The sequence below is a fragment of the Rhinatrema bivittatum genome, chromosome 11 (genome assembly GCF_901001135.1).
Source record: "Rhinatrema bivittatum chromosome 11, aRhiBiv1.1, whole genome shotgun sequence".
Lineage (NCBI taxonomy): Eukaryota > Metazoa > Chordata > Amphibia > Gymnophiona > Rhinatrematidae > Rhinatrema > Rhinatrema bivittatum.
This window is the reverse complement of record NC_042625.1, coordinates 100466098-100476387: the sequence shown is the minus strand read 5'-3', so window position 1 is coordinate 100476387 and position 10290 is coordinate 100466098.

The window sequence follows — 10290 nt, the reverse complement described above, 5'->3', positions numbered from 1 at the left end:
CCTGCACGGAGTGGGAGTTACCTTAACAGAAGGCACGAGGGGTAACCTGCACGGAGTGGGAGTTACTGACCGTAACAGAAGGCACGAGGGGTAACCCGCACAAAGTGGGAGTTACTGACCTTAGCAGAAGGGACGAGGGGAAACCTGCACGGAGTGGCAGTTACTGACCTTAACAGAAGACACGAGGGGAAACCTGCACAGAGCGGCAGTTACTGACCTTAACAGAAGGCACGAGGGGTAACCTGCGTGGAGTGGGCGTTACTGCCCTTAACAGAAGGCACGAGGGGTAACCTGCACAAAGTGGGAGTTACTGCCCTTAACAGAAGGCACGAGGGGTAACCCGCACAAAGTGGGCGTTACTGACCTTAACAGAAGGCACGAGGGGTAACCCGCACAAAGTGGGCGTTACTGACCTTAACAGAAGGCACGAGGGGTAACCTGCATGGAGTGGGCGTTACTGACCTTAACAGAAGGCACACTGGGTAACCTGCATGGAGTGGCAGTTACTGACCTTAACAGAAGGCACGAGGGGTAACCCGCACAAAGTGGGCGTTACTGACCTTAACAGAAGGCACGAGGGGTAACCCGCACAAAGTGGGCGTTACTGACCTTAACAGAAGGCACGAGGGGTAACCCGCACAAAGTGGGCGTTACTGACCTTAACAGAAGGCACGAGGGGTAACCCGCACAAAGTGGGCGTTACTGACCTTAACAGAAGGCACGAGGGGTAACCTGCATGGAGTGGCAGTTACTGACCTTAACAGAAGGCACGAGGGGTAACCTGCATGGAGTGGCAGTTACTGACCTTAACAGAAGGCATGAGGGGTAACCTGCACGGAGTGGGCGTTACTGACCGTAACAGAAGGCATGAGGGGTAACCTGCACGGAGTGGGCGTTACTGACCTTAACAGAAGGCACACTGGGTAACCTGCACAGAGTGGGCGTTACTGACCTTAACAGAAGGCACACTGGGTAACCTGCACGGAGTGGGCGTTACTGACCTTAACAGAAGGCATGAGGGGTAACCTGCATGGAGTGGCAGTTACTGACCTTAACAGAAGGCACGAGGGGTAACCTGTATGGAGTGGCAGTTACTGACCTTAACAGAAGGCACGAGGGGTAACCTGTATGGAGTGGCAGTTACTGACCTTAACAGAAGGCACGAGGGGTAACCTGTATGGAGTGGCAGTTACTGAACTTAACAGAAGGCACACTGGGTAACCTGCACGGAGTGGGCGTTACTGACCTTAACAGAAGGCACACTGGGTAACCTGCACGGAGTGGGCGTTACTGACCTTAACAGAAGGCATGAGGGGTAACCTGCATGGAGTGGCAGTTACTACCATAAGCAACTTGCTGACAGACTTGATGCGCTTTTGGTCTTTATCTGCCTTCATTACCACGTTACTGTGATGGCTGGGACTGGGATGAAGAAAAGGTTTTCCTAGCGTGTAGACAGATGGACTCAGGACCCGTGGGTATAGTGTACTCCTGATAGCAGTTGGAGACGGATCAGATTTCAATCTGACATCAGCCCTAGTACATAGACCCCTGCAGGAAGTGCAGCTCTTCAGTATTTTCGTCTCTAGAGCAGTTCGGGACTCTTTGCACGCTAGCACAGCGTTAGAGTAAATTTACAAAGAAAAACCTAAAACAAGAAGAAATCTTACCTCTACAGACGAGCCCCGCTCTACTGCGGTGACACCCATTGGGTACCTCTCCCAGTTGAGAATTCCTGAGGTGATTTCCGCAATCCCTCGGAGGTAAGCCTCGGTCTGGCGGCTGACCCTTGGCAGGGACCTAGCCCCCGACATCGGGTGAGGCTGAGAGGCAGCGGGTGCAACCTCGAGCACGGCGGTGAAGGTATTTTCCCTCTCCCCCCGCAGCTGGAGACCGCCTGGCATGAGACTGGGAAGCGCCAAGACAAGGTAAGGTAGAAATCTATTTAAAAGTCTCCAGTCTCCGAAGCTCAAGGAGAGACACAGATCGCCAGCCGGGACCAGTGCCACCGGGTTGATCTTCCCCAGCAGGGCTAGACCCCGGTCAGTTCCGAGGGTCCTCCCACGTGGAGACCCTCCAAGGTGGTCGCCATATTGCCCGCGTGGTCGCCGTCACCATTTTTTTTTTATCAATGAAATTTTATTCACCACAAATAAGAAACCAAATGTAACAAAATACAACAAAGCACATATGTGGGAGACATAGTTTGGGAATTTGAAATGGGTCTGAGATACATAACATTGTATAGTAAAAATGAACATTGGCATTATAAATAAAGCATAGATAGGAAACATGACTACTGGTTACTGAAACATTCCGATCGTAACTGTGTGTCTCTTTACATATGAGAATGGGTACTGGAGTATATCACAAGGGTTACTCACTGCAGGTTAGCTTGGTTGTGAACACTCTTTAGGAAGGGTCAGGTTAGTTTTGACCTCTCCAATCCCTATAAGGTTTCCAAATGGCCATAAACCTTGGCTGGTTTCTATGTTTCTGCGCCGTCCATTTGTACAAGTCCTGCATTTTATCTAGTTGAAGTAGGAGCATGGATAAAGTAAAGTCAGTACAGCCTTTCCAATGAGCCGCCACTACACAACGAGCAGCTATGAAAATCTGGTGCGTGAGCCACCATTCTAACCTACTACTGGAGACGGGCACACTAAGTAGGATCTGCTCGGGGGAACAGGGTATAGATTTCCCAAATACGCTGTGAAGGATGCCCCTAACCAGATCCCAAAATCTCTTGACCGTTGGGCATTCCCACCACATATGAAAAAATGTTCCCGTTTCCCCACAACCCCGCCAACACAAAGCGGATTGCCTCAATTTTGCTTTCCACAACTTGTAAGGAGTACAATACCATCTCATGAGTATCTTGTAGCCGTTTTCAGACAGAGAAGCAGATATAATCATCATCCAGTTCGTTTTACAAAGTTGTATCCCTGCTCGTTGACTCTCTCTATCCTTGTTCCTAGTTCATTGTAATATCGTTGACTCTCTCTATCCTCGTTCATTGTAATTTCCTTTCTCAGTTAATTGTGAACCGACATGATGTGTCCTACAAATGCTGGTATATAAAAATTGTTAAATAAATAAATAAATATAGAGCTACTCTTAGTATTGAGAAAGATGAGGTCCCAAGTCTCTTTATACAACCTTTTCCCCAAGTCTTTCTCCCATGCTGCCATGTAAGAGGGACGGCTAACGGGATCACCATTAAGGAAGTCATAGATTTTGGAAATCACTTTTGGTAGCTTGTCAGCCTGGGAACTCCAATTCTCTAGTTGTGTCTTCCCCTGAGCCAAGTCTCCAGGGATACTCCCCGAGTTCATAAAGTGCCTGAGCTGTAGATACTGAAAAGAGTCAGAAGCTGGTAATTGGTACCTGGCCTGGAGGGCGGGGAAGGGGATCATAGCTCCTGTTTCCCACAATTTCCCAAATGTACAGATGTCACGCTCCCGCCAGCTAGTATAACTAGTAGATGACCAACCTGGAGAGAAAAAAGCGTTGTGAAATAACGATGAGCTTAAAAAATACTGCCTTTGCCCCACTAATTTGGGCCTCCAAGTTTGCCAAGTCTGTAATGTGTTAGACAAAGAAGGGGTCTCCGCTCCCCCCGGTAACCAAGACTCTCTAGGTTGCCACGTTAACGCCCACATAGGCATTGGTCCCAGTATCTGCTGTTCAATCTCTGTCCATCCTTTCTCTCCTTCTGTTTGTGCCAATCCACCACCGCCCTGAGTTGCGCTGCCGCATAATAGCGCCCCAAATTAGGTACTCCCAAACCCCCCCCCCCCCCCGCAGCCGATGCCTATACATGGTGGCTTGAGCCACCCATCGCCGTCACCATTTTAATCTGTTCGCCGCCCTGTCCGCCATTCCAACCCGTGCACACAGAGCAATACATTGTGCGCACATCGTCACGTGCCCAATTACCATGCGTACAGCCATGCGCTTACTATGCCGGGCGCATACCTTCGATCTGGGCGCACAACAGCGCGCACACCTCCCTGAGCGCATACCAGTCCTAGGCACACGACTTCGACGCACCGGAGCGCATAACTGTATTTTACGCGCACAAAGCAATGGCACCACCGGAAAAGAAGCTCAAGGCTCAGGACCTCTGCCCAGCATGCCACATTAGAGCTGCACAACATGAGGAGGCCCTGGGGGATCTGGCCCATGGCCCCCCCCAGCTGATGCCAGGCTCCAGTTCCTCAAACAGTACGTCGGACCTAGCGTCTTCCAGCGGGACCCTCCCTCAAACGGGGTTCCCCAGGGACACAGCGCCTCTTAGACCCAGCATCTATCTCCTGGTTGGAATTCTTCAAAGGCCTGCATACCTTCATCCACATGCAACCGGGGCCTCCTATAATACGGCTACAACCTCCACCAGAGGACCTCAACATCCCGGGACCCTCTATGCCCAGGGAAGAGATTCCACCACCCAGAAGCCCCACCTTCGGGTACACGGACAACTCAGATGAGGAATCAGAACCCCTGGAGGAAGGGGAACTCCCTCTGGGGACAGAGCCCCACCAAACCATGAGGCGCTTCTTCACCAAGGACAAGCTTCCAAACCTGGTCACACACAGCTTGAAAGAGCTTGCAATCCCGGGCACAAGTGCCTCGGAGGAACCTAAGACGAATCCCCTGCCAGAGGGACCCCGTCAGACCTCCCGCCATTTCCCACTATTACAAGCCATCCAGCAACTAATTGACCTGGAATGGGATGCCCCGGAGACTACGTTCAAAGGGGGGCGTGCTCTGGCAGCCATGAACTCTCTGGACCCAGCTGCCAAAGACCTCCTGGCATATCTGAAAGTGGATGCCATGGTCTGCACTGTTTCGAAGCGCACTACTATCCCAGTGGAGGGAGGAGCAGCACTCAAAGATACCCAAGACAGACGTCTGGAATCCATCCTCAAACAGTCCTTTGACATCTCCACTATGTCTCTACAGATCGCGGCCTGCTGTGCCGTGGTGACAAGCTCCTGCTTGTTACAGACCAGGAACAACACTCCTGGGGAAGGCCTGGAACCAGCAGTATCATTCCTCACGGATGCCACTTCTGATCTGGTGCGCACCGCAGCTAGAGGAGTGTCATCCGCCATGGCAGCCAGAAGACAACTCTGGCTTCGAAGCTGGTCGGCTGACGCATCTTCCAAAACGAGACTCACAAGGATGCCCTTCAAGGGAACCCTCCTGTTCGGAAGCAAACTAAACTAGCCAACAAATGGAGCGAATCCCCACTGCCGCGGTTACCGGAGGACAGGAATAAGAGAAACCTGCGACCCTTCCCCCGAACTTCCAGGGGCAGAGGCTCACAGCACTTCAACCCATACAGAAGTAAATATCAAGCGGCTCGCCCCGCAGGCAGGAGCCAGTCCTTTCGGAACAAGCACAACAAAAGGGGAGCCAGCTCGCTCCCAGGCCCCAGTCACACCCAACAATGAAAATCAGCCGACCCAAAGGAAGAAGCCATAGGGGGTAGACTTGCCCTATTCTACCAAAGATGGGTCGAGATAACTTCGGACAAGTGGGTCCTAGCCATCATTTAAGAGGGATATTACCTGGATTTCCACCACCTCCCTCCGGACAGGTTTGTGGAATCCCCCTGCCACGACCTTCCAAGAGGATGGCAGTGGAAGCTACACTGACCAGATTGCTAGCCTTAGAGGCTATAACACTGGTGCCTCCACAACAAATAAATACTGGACATTATTCCATCTATTTTATCATCCCCAAGAAAGAAGGAACTTTCAGGCCCATCCTGGATCTCAAGTTGGTCAGCCGTCACCTGAAGATTCCTCGCTTCCGCATGGAAACCCTAAGCTTGGTAATAAGGGCGATACAAATGGGAGAGTTCCTTACATCCCTGGATCTGTCGGAAGTCTACCTACACATTCCGATCCATCAAGAGCATCAGAGTTTTCTACGCTTCACAATCCTGGACCGTCACTACCAGTTCCGGGCACTACCATTCGGGTTAGCCACAGCACCCCGGACGTTCACCACGATCATAGTGGTGGTGGCAGCAACACTGAGGAAGGAAGGAATCCTCTTACACCCTTATCTAGACGATTGGCTGATCAGGGCGAAATCCTCAGAGGAAAGCCACCAGACAACCAACAGATTCAAAACTCTACTGGAGAGCCTTGGGTGGGTGGTCAACACGAACAAGAGCTGTCTGCAGCCCTCCCAATCTCTAGAATACTTGGGAGTCTGGTGTCGAACCGAACAAGACAAGGTCATCCTGACGCCAGCAAGGAGATCAAAACTGATGACCCAGTTGTGAACCCTGTTGAGCAAGCTTCGCCCTACGGCATGGGACTACCTATTAGTCCTCTGCCCACAGCATGGGACTACCTCCAAGTCCTCGGCCTCATGGCATCCACACTGGAAGTAGTGCCATGGGCAAGAACTCACGTGAGACCCCTACAGCGCTCACTACTATCACGATGGAAGCCACTGTCCCAGAACTACACCGTACGTCTTCAGCTCCCGGACAAAGTTCGGACCCAACTACGATGGTGGCTACAAGAAGGCCATCTGAGCCAGGGAGTAAGACTATCCTCACCAACCTGGATCCTGCTCACCACGGACGCCAGCCTGCGAGGATGGGGAGCACACTGCCAGGAGCTAACCGCTCAAGGGCAATGAAACAAAGAAGAGTCGAGGTGGAACATCAATCGTCTGAAAGCCTGGGCAGTCTAGACTAGCCTGCCTATGGTTCGGTCACAGACTCTGAGACAAATCAGTTAGGGTAATGTCGGACAACACCACAACAGTGGCCTACATCAACCGTCAAGGAGGAACCAGAAGCCAACAGGTGTCTCTGGAAATCGACCCCCTAAAGGCATGGGCGGAAGCGAACCTTCAAGAGATCTCGGCCGTCCACATCGCTGGGACAGACATCGCTGTGGATTACCTCAGCAGAGAAAATCTAGACCCAGGAGAATGGAGGCTGTCGACCACAGCATTCCAACTGATAGTAAACCGTTGGGGAACACCAACCATGGATCTCCTAGCAAACCGGTCCAACGCCCAAGTGCCCAGCTTCTTCAGCCGCAGGCTTTGGAACCCAGTCCCAGGGAATCGATACCCTGGTACAGACCTGGCCACAGAAGCCTCTATTATATGCCTTCCCGCCATGGCCCCTATTGGGCGCAATCATCCACAAGATAGAACACCACAGGGGACCAGTACTTCTAGTGGCCCAGGACTGGCCAAGAAGACCGTGGTATGCAGACATGTGAAGACTGCTGACAGGGAGCCCCCTCCCGCTACCTCCACACAGAGACCTGCTCCAACAGGGACCGATCCTCCATGAGGATCCAGATCTATTCTCTCTTACGGTCTGGCCATTGAGAGGATTCACCTAAAGAAGAGCGGATACTCGGGGGCAGTAATTGACACCCTGCTCCGAGCACGCAAGTTCTCCACATCCATAACATACATAAGGATTTGGAAAGTATTCGAAGCCTGGTGCGATGACCGCGACATCATTCCACGCTCAGTCAAAATTCCTGCGATTTTGGAATTCCTGCAGAATGGACTCCAGAAGGGATTGTCTCTCAACTCCAACAAGGTACAGGTGGCCGCATTGTCATGCTACGGAACCAAGAGCGAGAGCGGCAGCATAGCCTCTCACTCGGATGTCTCCCGCTTTCTGAAAGGAGTCAAGCAGATCCGACCACCGCTAAAGTGGCTGGTGCCTCTTTGGAACCTCAACCTGGTCCTAGATTTCTTAGTAGGAGCCTCTTCCATCTCAACCAAACGATCTCGCTACCATCGCCAGATGGGCAAAAGAATTCGGAAGAGTCTCTCAGTCTACGCCATCTCGTCGGCAGACTCCTAGTCTGATACCTGGAAAAGTCGGAACCCATACGAAAGACGGACCATTTATTCGTCCTTCTCAGTGGGAAGAAGCAAGGGAAAGCGGCCTCGCGAGCAACCATAGCCCGCTGGATCAAAGAAGTCATCAAGGCGGCCTCCCCCAGTCGAGATTTCCTGAGGTGATTTCCGAGATCCCTCAGAAGTAAGCCTCGGTCCCGGTGTGCACTTAGCCCCCGGGAATGGGAGCGGCTGAGAGGCAGCGGGTGCAGAACCAAGCGCGGCGGTGAAGGTAATTCCCTCCCCCCCTGCACCCGGAGACCGCCCGCCAGAGGACCGGGAAGCACCGAGACAAGGTAAAGTAGAAAACTTTCTCTAAGTCTCCAGTCTCCGAGGCTTGGACAGGCGCACAGATCGTCCCTCCAGCGTCTGTACATTCAGGTTGAGCAGCCCCGTCCAGGCTAGACCCCAATCCGGCAAGAGGTCCTCCTATGTGGAGACCCCCCGGGGGGGGGGCTGCATCTTACCGCGTGGTCGCCGGCACCTTCTCCCCCCCCCCGGTCGCCGCATCCGAGCCGTGTGCACAGCGGCCAGACAGGCGCACAAAGCATTTGTGTGCATAGCAGCACACGCATCTATGCCGTGCGCACAGTGACGCACTCATTGGGGCCGGGCGCACAGCGGGACGCTCAGGGGTGCCAAGCGCACAATTAGGCCTGCGCGCACAGCCACACGTGCACAACGTAGGCGCACCCAGAATGCATAACCAGGCCTCCCGACACGCACACCTGTTCAGGATACACGCACAAATCATGGCACCACCGTTCAAGACAGCTGAAGGTCCAGTCCAATGCCCAGCATGCCACCTGAGAGCGGCACAGCCCGAGGTGACCTCTGCCCTGTGCCTGCTATGCAAAGAAGCTCGGGGGGAGCCGAGACAAGGTCCCCCTCAGCCGGATCCACCAGCGAGACTACCCCGGACCTCTCTATTCCCGACTCGGCCCCTCCACAGTGGGCGGGATTCTTCGCTGAGCTGCAATCCTACATCCACACACAGACAGGGCCACCAGCGGCACAGCCACAACCCCCGCCAGTGGTCCAGAACCTCCCAGGCCCCTCCCGGCCTCCACAAGATGAGCCTCCCCTGGACAAATACCTCCCTCTAGGGGACACAGATTATTCAGAGGAAGAATCAGAACCCCTGGAAGAGAGGGAACTCCCTCCAGGAACGGAACCGTATCGCACCATGATGCACTTCTTCCAAAAAGATGAATTATCTGATCTCATAGCCACGAGTCTGAAGGCATTGGCCATCCCAGAAACATGCAACACAGCAGAGTCCAAGGCGAGCCCCTTCCTGGCCGGGCTCCGCCAGACCTCACGCCATTTTTTTATTTATTTATTTAACATTTTTCTATACCGGCATTCGTGGGACACATCACGTCGGTTTACAAGTAACTGAGAAAGGAAATTACAAAAAACAGGGAAGGGGGCTAACTGGATAATATATAAAAGTACAGATGAAGAGAGTCAAAGAGCAGAGTTTCCCTATGCTACAGGCCGTACAACTGATCGACCTGGAATGGGACGCGCCAGAGGCCACCTCTAAGGGAGGGCGAGCCCTAGAAGCTCTCTACCCCTTGGACACCGCGACGAAGGAACTCCTGAGGTTTCCCAAGGTCGATGCCCTGGTCTGCGCCACCACAAAGCCCTCTACCATGCCAGTCGAGGGAGGAGCTTCACTCAAGGATGCCAGTGACAGACGGCAGGAATCCATCCTCAAGCAGTCTTACGATGTCTCAGCTATGACCTTACAGATTGCTGCCTGCTGCGCTGTGGTATCTCGTGCCTGCCTGGCTATGGCATAAACTTGTGAATTATGTGTTTGAATTTGTTATTTAGTAAAGTTACATTTTGATTAAAATATTGTGGATATTATTTGTATGAATATTTGTCTGCTTTTTTCTTTCTATAGTTTTTTGTATGTATTTATATGAGAAGGGGTTTTTTTCCCTTCCTTTTGTTTTTTGTACTTTATTTATCTATTTGAAACTTTTATATACCGACATTAGTATACAACATCATGCCGGTTTACATTAGCAACTGATAGGTAGAAAGTACAAAGAACAGGGACAGGGGAGAGAACTGGAGTCATAATAATGCAGGTAGAGACAGCAAGAGCCTGAGAAAGATAGGTCCACGCTGTAACTTAAACAAGCGATGCCAGAGGAGCTTGCTATCAACATATGTACAAGGGAGTGCAGTAGTGTTAACAAATGCACTGGTAAGATAGGTTAAGGTGTGAAAAATTGAAAGGGGTAACAGAGAAGATATGGCAAAGGAGTGCAGGTATAAATCGCATGGGAGACTCTGGGAGGGTAAAGGTTGCAATAAGTGCTGAGCGCCGCGATGTAATCAGGGAAGGCATCCCTGATTAGTCGCGGCGCCCAT